This window comes from Rhinatrema bivittatum, chromosome 9 (assembly GCF_901001135.1).
Source record: "Rhinatrema bivittatum chromosome 9, aRhiBiv1.1, whole genome shotgun sequence".
Lineage (NCBI taxonomy): Eukaryota > Metazoa > Chordata > Amphibia > Gymnophiona > Rhinatrematidae > Rhinatrema > Rhinatrema bivittatum.
The window spans coordinates 150,624,342-150,637,320 of NC_042623.1; the positions used below are offsets into that span (position 1 = coordinate 150,624,342).

The following is a 12,979-nucleotide window of genomic DNA, read 5'->3' on the forward strand; positions in this document are numbered from 1 at the left end:
CTTGCTTTCCCTTCAGGGTTCTCCTTCACTGTCTCACACACACTATCTCCCTCATGTTCCCCCTGACAACACACTCTCATTCTTGCTCTCCTCACCCTCTCCTCACCCTTCACACAAAAATATTATTTTGCTCTCTCTCAGACACACACATTTCTGTTGCTGCCAATGTGTTCACTCAGTGAGTGTCCCCCACACCCCTCAGGCTGGCTAAAGCCCAGAAACATTTGCCCGTTCCTGTGATTCTAGCTTCCCTTCCAGTTTTCCACCCACAGTGTGTTCCCTTTGGCTGAAACTCACATAGTCTTGCTATTGTTACGTGCCCATTTGTGCCCGGCCCGCGCATAGGCCTTCTTACCTCGTTGGCTCCTCTGCAGGTCATGGATCGGCCTCCCCAGCAGCAGCCATGAGTTCCTCCAGGAACGCCTGTCTACTACCTCTCCAGGAGCCCCTGCGAGGCCTACCTAAGTCCAAGCGGCCCGGGTCCCTATGGGCTCCACCCGGGGGGGGGGGGGGGGGGGGGACCGCGGGCTTCCAGTGGTGAAGCTCATCCTAGCCTCTGTCTCCTCTAGTGCTCTGCCCCCTGGGGGCAGGTGCATCCTGGTCCCTACCAGGGAGCAGTTCTCCACTGCCCCAGGACAAGGGTCCACCCCTGAGCCCTACAGTTACTTCCAGAGCCTTTCCTGCATGGCATTGGTGAGCAAAAATGGAAAGTCATCAGGAAGGGCAAAAGAAAGGAGGGGTCCTGGAAAATTAACCACATTTTCTGCTTTGATTGGGAATGTTGATTCACCCTTTTCAATGTAGCCTAGACTGGGAGGAGGGTGGGTTTCCTAAGGCAGAAATTTGCTTCTGATACATGGAATAGCTGGCCTTCTTCCCTCCTGCTGCCATAGCATCTGAGTTGTGCCAGGAACAGAGGCTGTAGCAACAGTACACATACTCAGCTTACAAGGAACTGTACCAGTGCGGCAGGAGCAACTACCGGTAGCTATTGCTCATACCCTATTTAAACCCACAGAGGGGGATAAAAAAATTAGAGAGTGCAAATTTTTATTAATATTGAGTTTATATCTCTAAGGCAATCCTGCCAAAATCTGGTCAGACCATGGCCTATGTGAACCATCCTGTTCCAACGCCTATATTCTGGGTACTTGTGACCCAAATTGGCCACTGTGAGAGACAGGATGCTGGGCTTGATGGACCTTGGTTTGACCCAGCATAACATTTCTTAGTGCAAACTCCACACCATTTTGATTGCCTTTCTTTGTCCAATTCTATCCTATCTCTAACCTTTTTGAGACACAGGCCTCGGAACTGAACACAGTATTCCAGGTGAGGCCCCCCCCCCCCCCCCCCATGAGCTATAAAAAAGCATTATCACTTTCTTTTCCTTGCTGGTAATGCCTCTCTCTATGTGGCCAGGCATCCCTCTGGCCCTAGTCACTGCCTTCTTACTATCTTCTTGCTATCTTCAGTTCATCAGAGAAATCATCCTAAGGCTTTTCTCCCAGTCAGTGCACATCACTCTCTTGTCTCCCATCACATACAGTTCCTTAGGATTTCTGCATCTCAAGTGCATGAATCTGCACTTCTTTCCATTGGATCTAGCTGCCAAACCTTCATCCACTGCTCCAACTTTCTTAGATCACTTTTCATTATCTTTACTCTATTCTTTGTTATATATCTTAGTGTCATCCGCAAAAAGACAAACTTATCCTTCTAACTACTCTACAATATCGTTCATAAAGATATTGAACAGAAGTGGCCCCAGAAGTGATCCCTAAGATACTCCATTAATTAGAGTTCCATTTACCATTACTTGTTGTTGAATCTCAGTCAATTTCTTTCCATTCCACCAACTTGGAACCCACTACCAGGCTGTCATGGAATGCAAGGGTATTAGGTGCTCTAGGAAAACCTTACAAACTTGAGGATAGGGTTGCCAACCTTCAACTGTCAAATTTATGAACATTTGGAGATGCTGTTTAATATCTTCACTAATGGGATTTACACATATGCAACTTTTATTGCTACTCTTCACCACTAGAAAAACACAGAAGCATAGAATATGACAGCAGATAAGGACCCATCTAAACTGCTCAATTTGCTTCCTGCCTCAGTGCTATAGAACCCTGTTGATCTCTGACTTTCCCCTCATTTCTTTGCAATTAATGAGCCTCTATACTTGTCCCATGGTTTTCTGAATTCTTCTTCTTTTTGTCTCTTTCACCTCCACTGAGAGGGGTTTTATATGCATCCACCATCCTTTCCAGGTTCAGATTTAATATTATGGCTTCCATAGGCAGAGGACTTGGGGTGGGGGGTTCACCTCCAGAAATCAAAGAGCAGTAGGGTTTTTGGGCATGCTAGGCACATGCCTATGTTGCCTATGCTTAAATTCAGCCCTAACTCTTTCTGTGAAAAAATATTTTCTGATGTTACTCCTAAGTCTACCCCGCTGGAGCCCCATACCTTGATGACTAGTTCTTAAACTTCATTATGAAAAAAAATAATTTTTACTAGAATGGAGGACAAACTACTGTTTTGTAATATTGTTTTAGGAATCTGATTAAATTGTGGACAAGTCTATGCAAGTGACACAAAATAAATGTATCCAACACATATTGGGGCCGATGCAATATGCCGAGCGCACTCTTAATGAGCAGTTAGACACGGGTAAAATAGGCGCTAATCAATCCCCTAATGCAATAGGGGGATTAGTGCCTATTTAACGTGCGTCTAATGCGGAGTGAATGCAATAGGGCTCATCACATGCAAATGCATGTGAATGAGCCTATTACTCATTCACTCCCAATGCAAAAAGATAAATGTGTGTCTCAGATGCACATTTATCACTCAGATATTAACGCCTGCCTGGAGCAGGCATTAATAGCTGAGCGCATTGAAAAGAAGTACAGAAAAGCAGAAAAAACAGCTTTTCTGTACTTTTTTAAAAAATAAAATAACTCGGCAGACTGCCGAGTTATGAAGACCGACGCCGGTAAACTCGGCGTTGGTTTTCATAACTGGCAGTCTGCCAGTAATGAAAATGACCACTGATAAACTCGGCTCGGTTTTCATAACCTGCCTGTCTCCCAGTAATGAAAATGGCTGCCGATAAACTTGGGGGCCGTTTTCATTACTGGCAGACAGGCAGCCACGGCGGGTCACGCTAGGAAGGAGGCACTAAGGTCGCACAAGCGACCCTAGCGCTCCTTCCAGCGCGACCCCCTAATTTAAATATTGCACGGCACCCCCCCTTTGGGGCACCATGCATGCGTTAAGAGAGCGGGCGCTGACTGTTCAGCACCAGCTTTCTATGCGCCTTTATTGCATCTACCCCATTGAGTATAGCATAGCTACCAAATTGCACACTGTAGTGTATAATTGAAAGGGATGGGATAGGTGGCACTTTTCTTTTGTGGATTGCCAACTGGTTAAAATGTAGAAAATGGAGAGTAGGACTAAATGGTAAATTTTCCCAATGGAAAAAGGTGAATAGTGGAATGCCCCAGGGATCTGTTCTGGGACCGAAGCTTTTTTTGTTTGTTTGTTTAAATGTCTTTATTCAATTTTTCAATATGTACATGAACAAAAACAGCAATAGATAATCATCTACAACTTGATAGAACCATCAATAATGGCCCATCCCATAACCCCCCTCCCTCCCCCTCCTAACATAAGTGTTAGAAGTAGGAGAAAACAGCAACACGCAGTGATGCAGCCAGTATTTTCAAGCAACAGTAGCTACAGACAAAGGAGAATTAAAATCATACCTCCCCTATAAAAAACCAGGCCGTTTCTTAATGTATGGGCTCCATATCATGGAAAAAAAACAGTCCCCCCCCCACCCCGGTTTATACTCCAAGTTTTATATTCCAAATTCAAAAGGTCTAACATTTCCAAAAACCAAAAAGCAAAACTGGGTACCTCACTATGAATCCAGTTATGAAGTATACATTTCCTAGCACTCCCACAACCTATGACATAGAGTTGCAATACCTGTAGAACAGTTTATGCAACACAAGGGAGATATAAGTTTCATTCAAAATGCTCTATGAGGGGAAATAACTAACCTATGTGTTATCCTGAAGTGTTGTTTCCTTAATAATACCGAAGGAATAATTTTATAAAAATCAGCTATACTAGAAAGAAGATCATCATCGTCAAGGTCAGACCTCAAATCCATGTTCTAATCCCGCTAACACAACACACAATTTGTAGGAGCTAATAGAATGAAGAGATTTCTATAACTCGTTAGTGATTGTTTCTTCCCACGAAACATTTGTAGTAGTCTTGGAAATGGGCCAGAGGAATGGGATAACTGCCTTATTTCCAGTGCTTTTGTTATGAAATTTGCCAGTTCTAAATATTGCAAGATATTACTGTCCCCAAAACCAAGGAGCTTTTGACAATATTGGAAGGAAATGATTCATTAATTTTGATAATCAATAAAATTGTTAAAAGTACCATGGCCTGCTCAAGCCAGTTGTGTAAAAAATGTGCTGGATTTCCCTGGAATAAACCAAGGATTATCAAAGATAGGTAGCCAATGAGATAGCTTCCAAGAGAGTAACAACATTCTCTTCACATTTTTCTATCCAAATTGTATATATTTCACCAGTATATTATGAGAAAGATAATCTGGAAGATCCTTGGATCTCGCATGAAGCAAGAAATACAAGTCATTAAAATCTGCAAAACAATTACTACTCAAGAGCCAATCCCCTAAAGCCCTCAGAGCACATGCTAAGTTATAGTATTTTAAATTGGGGAAAAACCCATCCACCCTCTAAGGAAAGTATTATTACTTTAGCAAAAGAAACCCTTGCCTTACATTCATTTCCATACAAATCTTGAGCAGAGGTACTGAAGCTCCTTAAGATCTCATTTAGTCAAAATCAAAGGCTTTGTCTGCAAAGTATACAATAATTTAGGAAAAAGAGAAATTTTAAATATCCAACCAATAAGTGATAAGAGAAACTTCATCCATCCTAGAGTACGTTTCTTAATTCCTTTATAATTGATGGGATATTCTCATGATGCTACTTAGTTGCGACTCTATGAATAAAGACTCCAAGATATTTGAGTGTCTACCACCCAACGTAAATCTGGCCAGGATCCCTTTAAATGTCCCATGTTATCTTGAGCTTCTGACTTTTCCAAGTTTAATTTAAAACCAGAAAAAGATCTAAACCTCTGAAATATCTCTAATATCTTAGGATGGAGTCCCCTTGCATGGGGGATGAAAAGAAGAATATCATCTGCAAACAATAAGGAAGCTAAAAAGGGGAAATTGTTAAACATTGTATGCATTTGAAGATCATCATGCACCAAGGGTTCAATTGACAAAATAAACAATAAGAGAGATAAGGAACATCCTTGTTGGGTTCCCCTAATCAGGTGAAAGGGAGCAAAGAGACTGTTATTGACCCAAATTCTAGCCCTAGGATTTGCGTACAGTACTTGACTGGCCTGATAAAAAAAACCTGAAAACACACATTTGCCTAAAATAAATTTAAGAAAAAACCAGGAGCTCCTGACAAAGGCCTTTTTGGCATCAAATTCAATCAATACAAAGTCAATAAAATGTTGGTGTTTACATATATCAAGAAATAATAAAATATGCCTTACATTATTACTTGAGCACCTACCTTTTATAAAGCCAGCTTGCCCCCAGAAATCAAGGCCAACAGAATATCAGCCAACTGATTAGCCAAGAGCTTTGCATATATTTTAATATCAACATTCAGTAATGAAACTGGCCTATATGCAGACGTCTCTTGAGGATTCTGACCTGGATTGGTAAGTGCTACTATTTGTGCCTTCCGAAGCAAGTCAGGCATCTCACCTAGTGCCACCATGGCATCAAACAAATGTTTCATACTCAATAACAGAGCTAGATTCAATGTTTTGTAGAAAAAAGAGGTCAGTCCATCTGGTCCTGGGGTCTTAAAATTCTTTAACTCCCTTATCAAAGATTCAGCCTCTGCTACCTTCAATGTGCATTCAAACTCTCCAAATGACCAGAGGACAAAGTTGGCAAAGAGATATTTTCCATAATCTGAGCCCTAGCTTCAAGATCTTCCTGTTCAGCAGTATAAAGTTGCTTATAATAAGTCTGAAATACCTCACCTATTCCAGAAGTGGAAGTAACCAGTTCGCCAGAAGTACCCCACAAGCTTGAGACAAATACTGCCTTGTGTTCTCCTCTCATCAGATTAGCCCACATCTTACCAGACCAATTGCCATAAAAAAAGTCTATGCTTTAAAGAAAACAAAGAAGCGGTCACTCTCTTATGCAAACAGCCATTCAAAGTTTTTCTTAAGAAAAGAAATTTGTCTTAAAGTTCCGGAGTTGATTATTTAATTCCTGTTTACAATGACCTAATTGCTAAATGTCCCTGTCTAACTCACTTTTTCTACAAATGGAATAACCAATAATCTCACCCCCAAGCCCAACTTTTGCTGCCTCCCAAAACAGGATAGGCTCTGACTGATGTTGTTTGTTATTAATCTTAAAATCCTGCCATTTAGATGGCAGAAATGCTTTGAAGGCTTTATCTTGAATCAGTCAATTTGGCATCTTCCAGTTAGAAAGATCCCACTTATTTTCAGATCTCTGTAAAACACAGGATACCAGACAGTGGTCAGAAACTACCATAGGCTCAACAGCTGAACTCTTCAACTGTGAGAAAAAAAGACTCAGATACTAACAAGTAATCAAGTCTGGATTTAGAATCAGCCGAGCATGCATAATGAGTGAAATCCCTCAAACAAGGATTCAAGATCCTTCATGTATCAAGTACCTGTAATGAATCACAAAGGAAGGGAATAACTTTTGCGCTCCCAAATGGTAAACCTTTAGAATTAGATTGACGATTAAGGTTGGGATCAGCCACACTATTGAAATCATCCCCGAACACAATTGACAATTTCCCCAAGGATATAGTATAAATAATAAGACCCGAAAGAAAAGCATGATCATAGTGATTGGGCCCATAAACTGAGGCTAATATCGTCAATTTACCAAATAAGAGACCAAAACTATAACATACCGCCCCTTGGGATCAACAATCGATTTGTGCCACTAGAAATAAACAGATTTATGTATTAAAATCACAATGCCACGGCTGTGGGAAGAGCCGTGTGCTGCATATACATGATTAAAACCCCTTCTTCATTTTTAAATGCTCTTTTGCAGACATATGTGTTTCCTGCAAAAACCCAATTGAACTTTTAAGCCTATTCAAATTAAAAATCACCTTTTCCCTTTTTACAGGAGTGCCCAATCCTGCTCCATTCCAAGAAAAATGCTATCCAATGTAGGGTCTAAGGGCATTATTGGGGTGGAATCAAGTGTTTTGGAGGTGAAAAATGATGTTTTACAACTTTGGTGCAGTTCAAAGAAGTTTGGTGGAAAACTTCTAAAAAAGAAATTTGGAAATGCTTGGAAAGTATCTCTAGTGACCGTTTGATTTGATTACTTTTACAAGAACCCTAAAGCTTTTAGCGCTGTACCTTTTGCTACACGGTTGGTTACCACTCAGTATAGCGCTCATTGGGGCAGATTTGAAAAGTCTACGCACGCCGGGCCTATTTTCAAAAGGCCCGGTGGCATGCATAAAGCCCCAGGACGCGCGTATGTCCTGGGGCTTGAAAAAAGGGGCGGGGTGGGGTGGTCCAGGGGCGGGGCTGAGGCCTCCGGCACAGCAGCAAAACCGGGGGATCACGCGCCGGCAGCTGGCCAGCGCGCACAAGTTACACCTGCCAGAGGCAGGCATAACTTACAAAATAAAGGTAGGAGGAGATTTAGGTAGGGTTGGGGGGCGGGTTAGGGAAATGGAGGGGAAGGTGGGGGGGGGGGGGGCTGGAGGGAACGAGGAAAGCCATCAGGGCTCCCCTAGGGATTGGCGCTCGCAAGATGCACTAGTGGGCACCCCCTTGCATGCGCCGCCCCTGGATTTTATAACATGTGTGCGGCTGCACGCGCATGTTATAAAATCGGGCGTACATTTGCGAGCGCCGGGTAGCGCACACAAATGTAGGCCACACACGTAGGTTTAAAAATCCAGCCCATTGTCTCCACCAGTGGCGTAGCTAGAAATGAATTTTTGGCTGGGCTCAAGGTTAACATGGGTGGGCACTAAACAAAGTCTGAGCCATGGAATTCATATTCTTATTGATAAATACTTTCACACACACCTGACAATAGATTTCTAAACAATCTGCTACAGCTGTTATACTTTTAATATTTTAAATTCAATTACTTCAAGCAGCTACCAATGCTAAACCTAATATATAGTTATGGAAACATTTCAATTATACTTAAAGAGATCTCAAGTGGCAGTATCCCATAACCTACAAAGAACCATATACTAGTCTACTATAAAGACAAATATCTCATCATGCAACACAGTATTCTGTGAGATGTTTTAAAACCCTCTGGAATGTTGTACCAAAATATTTACCATAATTGAGCAAATGCCTTATTAATCTGTATCAATAAAACAGATAAATACCTCTGAAGACTTCTTTTCTTTTCCTATGGCTCAACTATTTAGTTTTAGTCTTCCTCTGATGGTGACATTTACTGAGTCCAGGGGCTCCTGACATTCATCCCCATTTCTTTACAAAGGAAGAACAGAAAAAAGACTGTTCTGGATAAAGAGATGTCTTGAAGGTGGTCACACCCTTTGGCTGACAGCTGGGATGTATCCTTAGCAGTGAGGCGAGGATAACTGGGTAGACAGGAGAAAAAGGCTATCCAGCCCTGTCATTTACTAAGCTATCATCATGTAAACATACACTCTGCATCCACAAATAAGATTGATACAATTGCCTACATGCTAGTAAAATACCTCACCTCGGGCACACACACAGAACCGACCTTCACCAAAGTACAGAAAGACCACACATTATAAATATGGAGATAGAAACTGGAATGGAAAACCAAAAAAAGCCACTCTGCATACTATGTTTCAAAACAGCTGATGAACAGAATAACATCCAACAAAACTCATAAAAATTATTAAAAATTGTCCAAATATCAATAAAATATTTCAAAACAGCAGACACATCACATAATTCTCAATAATTAAAATGGCAGTCAATCAAGAAAAATAAACTTAAAATGCCACCTTTACTTACCCTCTCCAGCAACTCTCCTACTCCTTTCCCTTGAAAGCACATACCAGGAGCAGCAGCGGCTGCTGAAGCTCTGTCCTTACGGTCCTCTTCTTTAGGGCCCACAAGTCACACACACAGGGCCGGTGCAAGAGTATTTGGCACCCTAGGCGAACCTTCAGTAATGCAACCTCTCCCCTGGATTACGTATTGGCAGCAGCTCTGGCACAGCACCCCCTCCTTTTGGTATTGGATTTGTCGCAGGACCTCTTGTGCTGGTGGGACTTTGCAACCTCCCAAAATTGTGGTGCCCTAGGCCACCGCCTAATTTGCCTAATGAAAGCACTGGCCCTGCACACACACACCAATTAAACCCTACGATCAGTCTCTGTCTCCCTCACACACCCCAGTCACCTCCCTGCCCAGTCTCTGTCTCTCACACACACCCCAGTCACCTACTTTCCCAGTCTCTGTTTCTCACACAAAACCCAGTCACCTCCTTGCCCAGTCTCTGTCTCCCACACACACCCCAGTCACCTCCCTGCCCAGTCTGTCTCTCACACACACACACCAAGTCACCTCCCTGCCCAGTCTCTGTCTCTCACACACTCCCCAGTCACCTCCCTGCCCAGACTCTGTCTCTCACACACACACCTCAGTCACCTCCATGCCCAGTCTCTGTCTCTCACACACACGCCAGTCACCTCCATGCCCAGTCTCTTTCTCGCACACACACCCCAGTCACCTCCCTGCCCAGACTCTGTCTCTCACATACACTCCAGTCACCTCCCTGCCCAGTCTCTTTCTCGCGCACACACACCCCAGTCACCTCCCTGCCCAGTCTCTTTCTTGCACACACACCCTAGTCACCTCCCTGCCCAGTCTCTGTCTCCCACACACACCCCAGTCACCTCCCTGCCCAGTCTCTGTCTCTCACACACACTTTGCTTAGAGCCCCAATGCTGTGTTCCCCTTTAATTTCGCAGTGGAAGATTTCCTAGTGCTGTCGCTGCCTTCTCGGCCGCACTGAAGCAGCAAACATTTATTTTAGAAAAATATGCCACAGCACTCAAGCCTTTCTTCTAGCTGTTGGGATATTCCGAGGCTCCCGCGGCCCCCCATCTGCCTGCTTTTACGGCCGCTGGGAGCTCCAATTGCCCCATCTGAAATCAGCATAGCTGAGTGCCACTTTTACTTTAAATGTGGTTCTGCTACGCTCACTGGGGGAAGGAGGAGACTCCCCAGAGCAACCGGCCTCTGCATGCTCGCTTTGGGGAATCCCTACTCTATCGCGGTTCCTGGCGCGGCTGGCCTCTTTTCTTTGTGGCTCACCACATTTCAGCACTTCCAGCCCGTGGCTTGAACACTGCCACTCCTCCCAGCCCGATGCCCCCCTTCTTCCTGCCCCACTGGCCAATCAGAGGCTTCCTCCTCCCACTGGCAGGAAGAAAGGAGGAGGCTTCTGATTGGCCCATGGGGCAAGAAGAATGGAGGAGGCTTCCAATTGACCCGCGGGGGCAGGAAGAAGGGAGGAGGTTTCCCATTGGCCTGCGGGGGCAGGAAGAAGGGAGGAGGGAGGAGGTTTCCCATTGGCCCGCGGGAGCAGGAAGAAGGGAAGTATTACTGGGGCTGTGGGACACCGGGAGCAGCAACACAGCAGCTGGTTTTATTAATTTTTTTTTCTCCCTTGGGTGCCTGCTGATGCTGCCTGCTTTTTATTGGCTGCAGTGTCTTGCAAAGAAATTTGGGTGGGCCTGAATGGAAAGTGGGTGGGCCACTGCCCAGCCAGACCCACCCGTAGCTACGCCACTGGTCTCCACCCCACTATTTGCTGTATTCATGTCGACATGCCTGACATATACAACTGGATGTAGAAATAAACATGTGATAACTAATATGTGATAGCAGTCATGTGTGAATGCAATCCCAGATAGAAATACAGTATCTGGTCACAAATATATATATATATATATATATATATATATATATATATATATATATATATACAGTATATATATATATTTGAACTAATAACTGTCATGTGTGTTTTATGGATCTGTGGCACTTAAGAGAGGCATATAAATTTGACCATCATCTCTGTTCTATTGCCTCTATTCAACTGCATAGAAACTGCCTTGACCTAGTCCTTATCTGCTGTCTCTCAGAGTTCTCCATCTCAGTTCTTTTCTTTCCAGGCAATCATCTGATAACTTTCACACTTAAATACCCTCCCACACAGCCTCATACAATCACCACCACTCTGCTCATAGCTCACAGCTGGGTAGAGGAGACTGACCTCATGCAAACAACCATTCCTTTTCAAGCTGTTAGCGTTTTTTGAAAGGCAGCAAAGAAGGATTAATTTGTGGAAAGTATAAAAAATAATGCAATTCAGTAATAAAATATATGATTTTAACTTAAATATATTTAAATTATAACTTAAATATAAAAAACAACTTCAAATTGTTGATATTTCTTAATGATACCATATGTATTACACCCTAATTTTTCTAAGGGATTGTAGTTAAAGATAATTGTATAGATACATTTCTTGGGCTATTTTAAATGTAGAGATTCAGAACTACAAATAATTCATAGTTTCATTCATTCCTGTTACATTTTTTATTTCAAATACTGACATATATTTTGGATCTTGATACCCAAAACATAGAATGCCCAAACTATCTTTCGTCTGGTTTCAAAGTGGAGATTACTCTCAAACTGTCTTTAGAGATGTTACTTTTTGCAAATCACATTTAATTATTACAATTATTTTGATTTTTTAATATATTTTTTTAATAAAGCATACCTTTAAATTTCTGTAATTCACCTCTCCGCCTTCGCACAAATTGCACAAAATTACCCATTCATTTTCTGCATGTGCTTTTTCAGTTATTTACCACTCCCTCTCAAACACAGTCATCAGTACAATTATCAAAAGTCATGCTTTCATAATCTCACTCTATTATGTCACTGTGCAGTGGTTCCCACTCTGTGATGATCTTGCTGTCTTTTCTTTTAGAAATTTGCCCGTGTAGCATTTTCTTGGTCTAAAAAATAATAATAAAAATAACGGTGGGGGGGGGGAGAGTCACACATTTTATTCCTTTTACAATATTTTAAGAAGAATTTTGTAACCTTATAAAACTATATTTACTCACCTTCATTTGATATGCTCTCAGAAAAGCTGTGTGTCCTTTTAGTATTTTCTTTTGAGGTCTTGCTAGATCCTGGCTGTTGTCTCTGTTCAACGATGTATCTGGTTTTGTAATATTTCTCGGTCTAAAAATTAAAAATAAAATGAGGTCACACATTTTATTCCTTTTACAATATTTTAGGAAGAATTCTATAACCTTGTAAAACTATAAGAGAAAAAATACTTACTATGTTGTTTATCTTTAGGTTGTTTATAAGGTAGTTCAAATTTTGTTGGTGTATTCAGTTCTTAGTCTGACATGTAAAAACACAAGGCAATATTTTCATTTATACACCTGAGAAATATTTGGAGGTTTGCTCGTTATGATGTAAAATTGCTTACTTATCTTCATTTAGTTTGCTCTCAGAAAAGCCGTCTGGTTTTTTTCATTTTTTCTTTAGGTGTCTCACTATATACTGGCTGTTCATCTGCGTTCAATGATGTATCTGGTTCTGATATGTTTTCATGGTACTTTTTACTTTTACAATAGTTTTAAAATCATATCTAAAAATAAAAGTTACAACAAAACTATTACTTATGTTATAATTTTCTTTGTTGCCACCATTTTGGTAAGAGACATTTTATTTATAAACTTTGCCTTCTGCCTCTCATTGCTTGAAGAATCCATTTCTGTTTCAGACTCTTTAGACCTTTCCA

The 12,979-nt window shown here is 41.9% G+C and overlaps 1 long non-coding RNA gene across 1 annotated transcript; it reads right to left on the reverse strand.

Annotated features, from left to right (window-relative positions):
- Window positions 1–12,287: 12,287 nt before the first annotated feature.
- Window positions 12,288–12,803, reverse strand: LOC115098800. Its single transcript, XR_003858617.1, has 3 exons — window positions 12,665–12,803; window positions 12,511–12,576; window positions 12,288–12,408 (listed from the first exon to the last, which is right to left on the reverse strand). It is a non-coding gene; the product is annotated as an uncharacterized LOC115098800 (long non-coding RNA).
- Window positions 12,804–12,979: the final 176 nt, after the last annotated feature.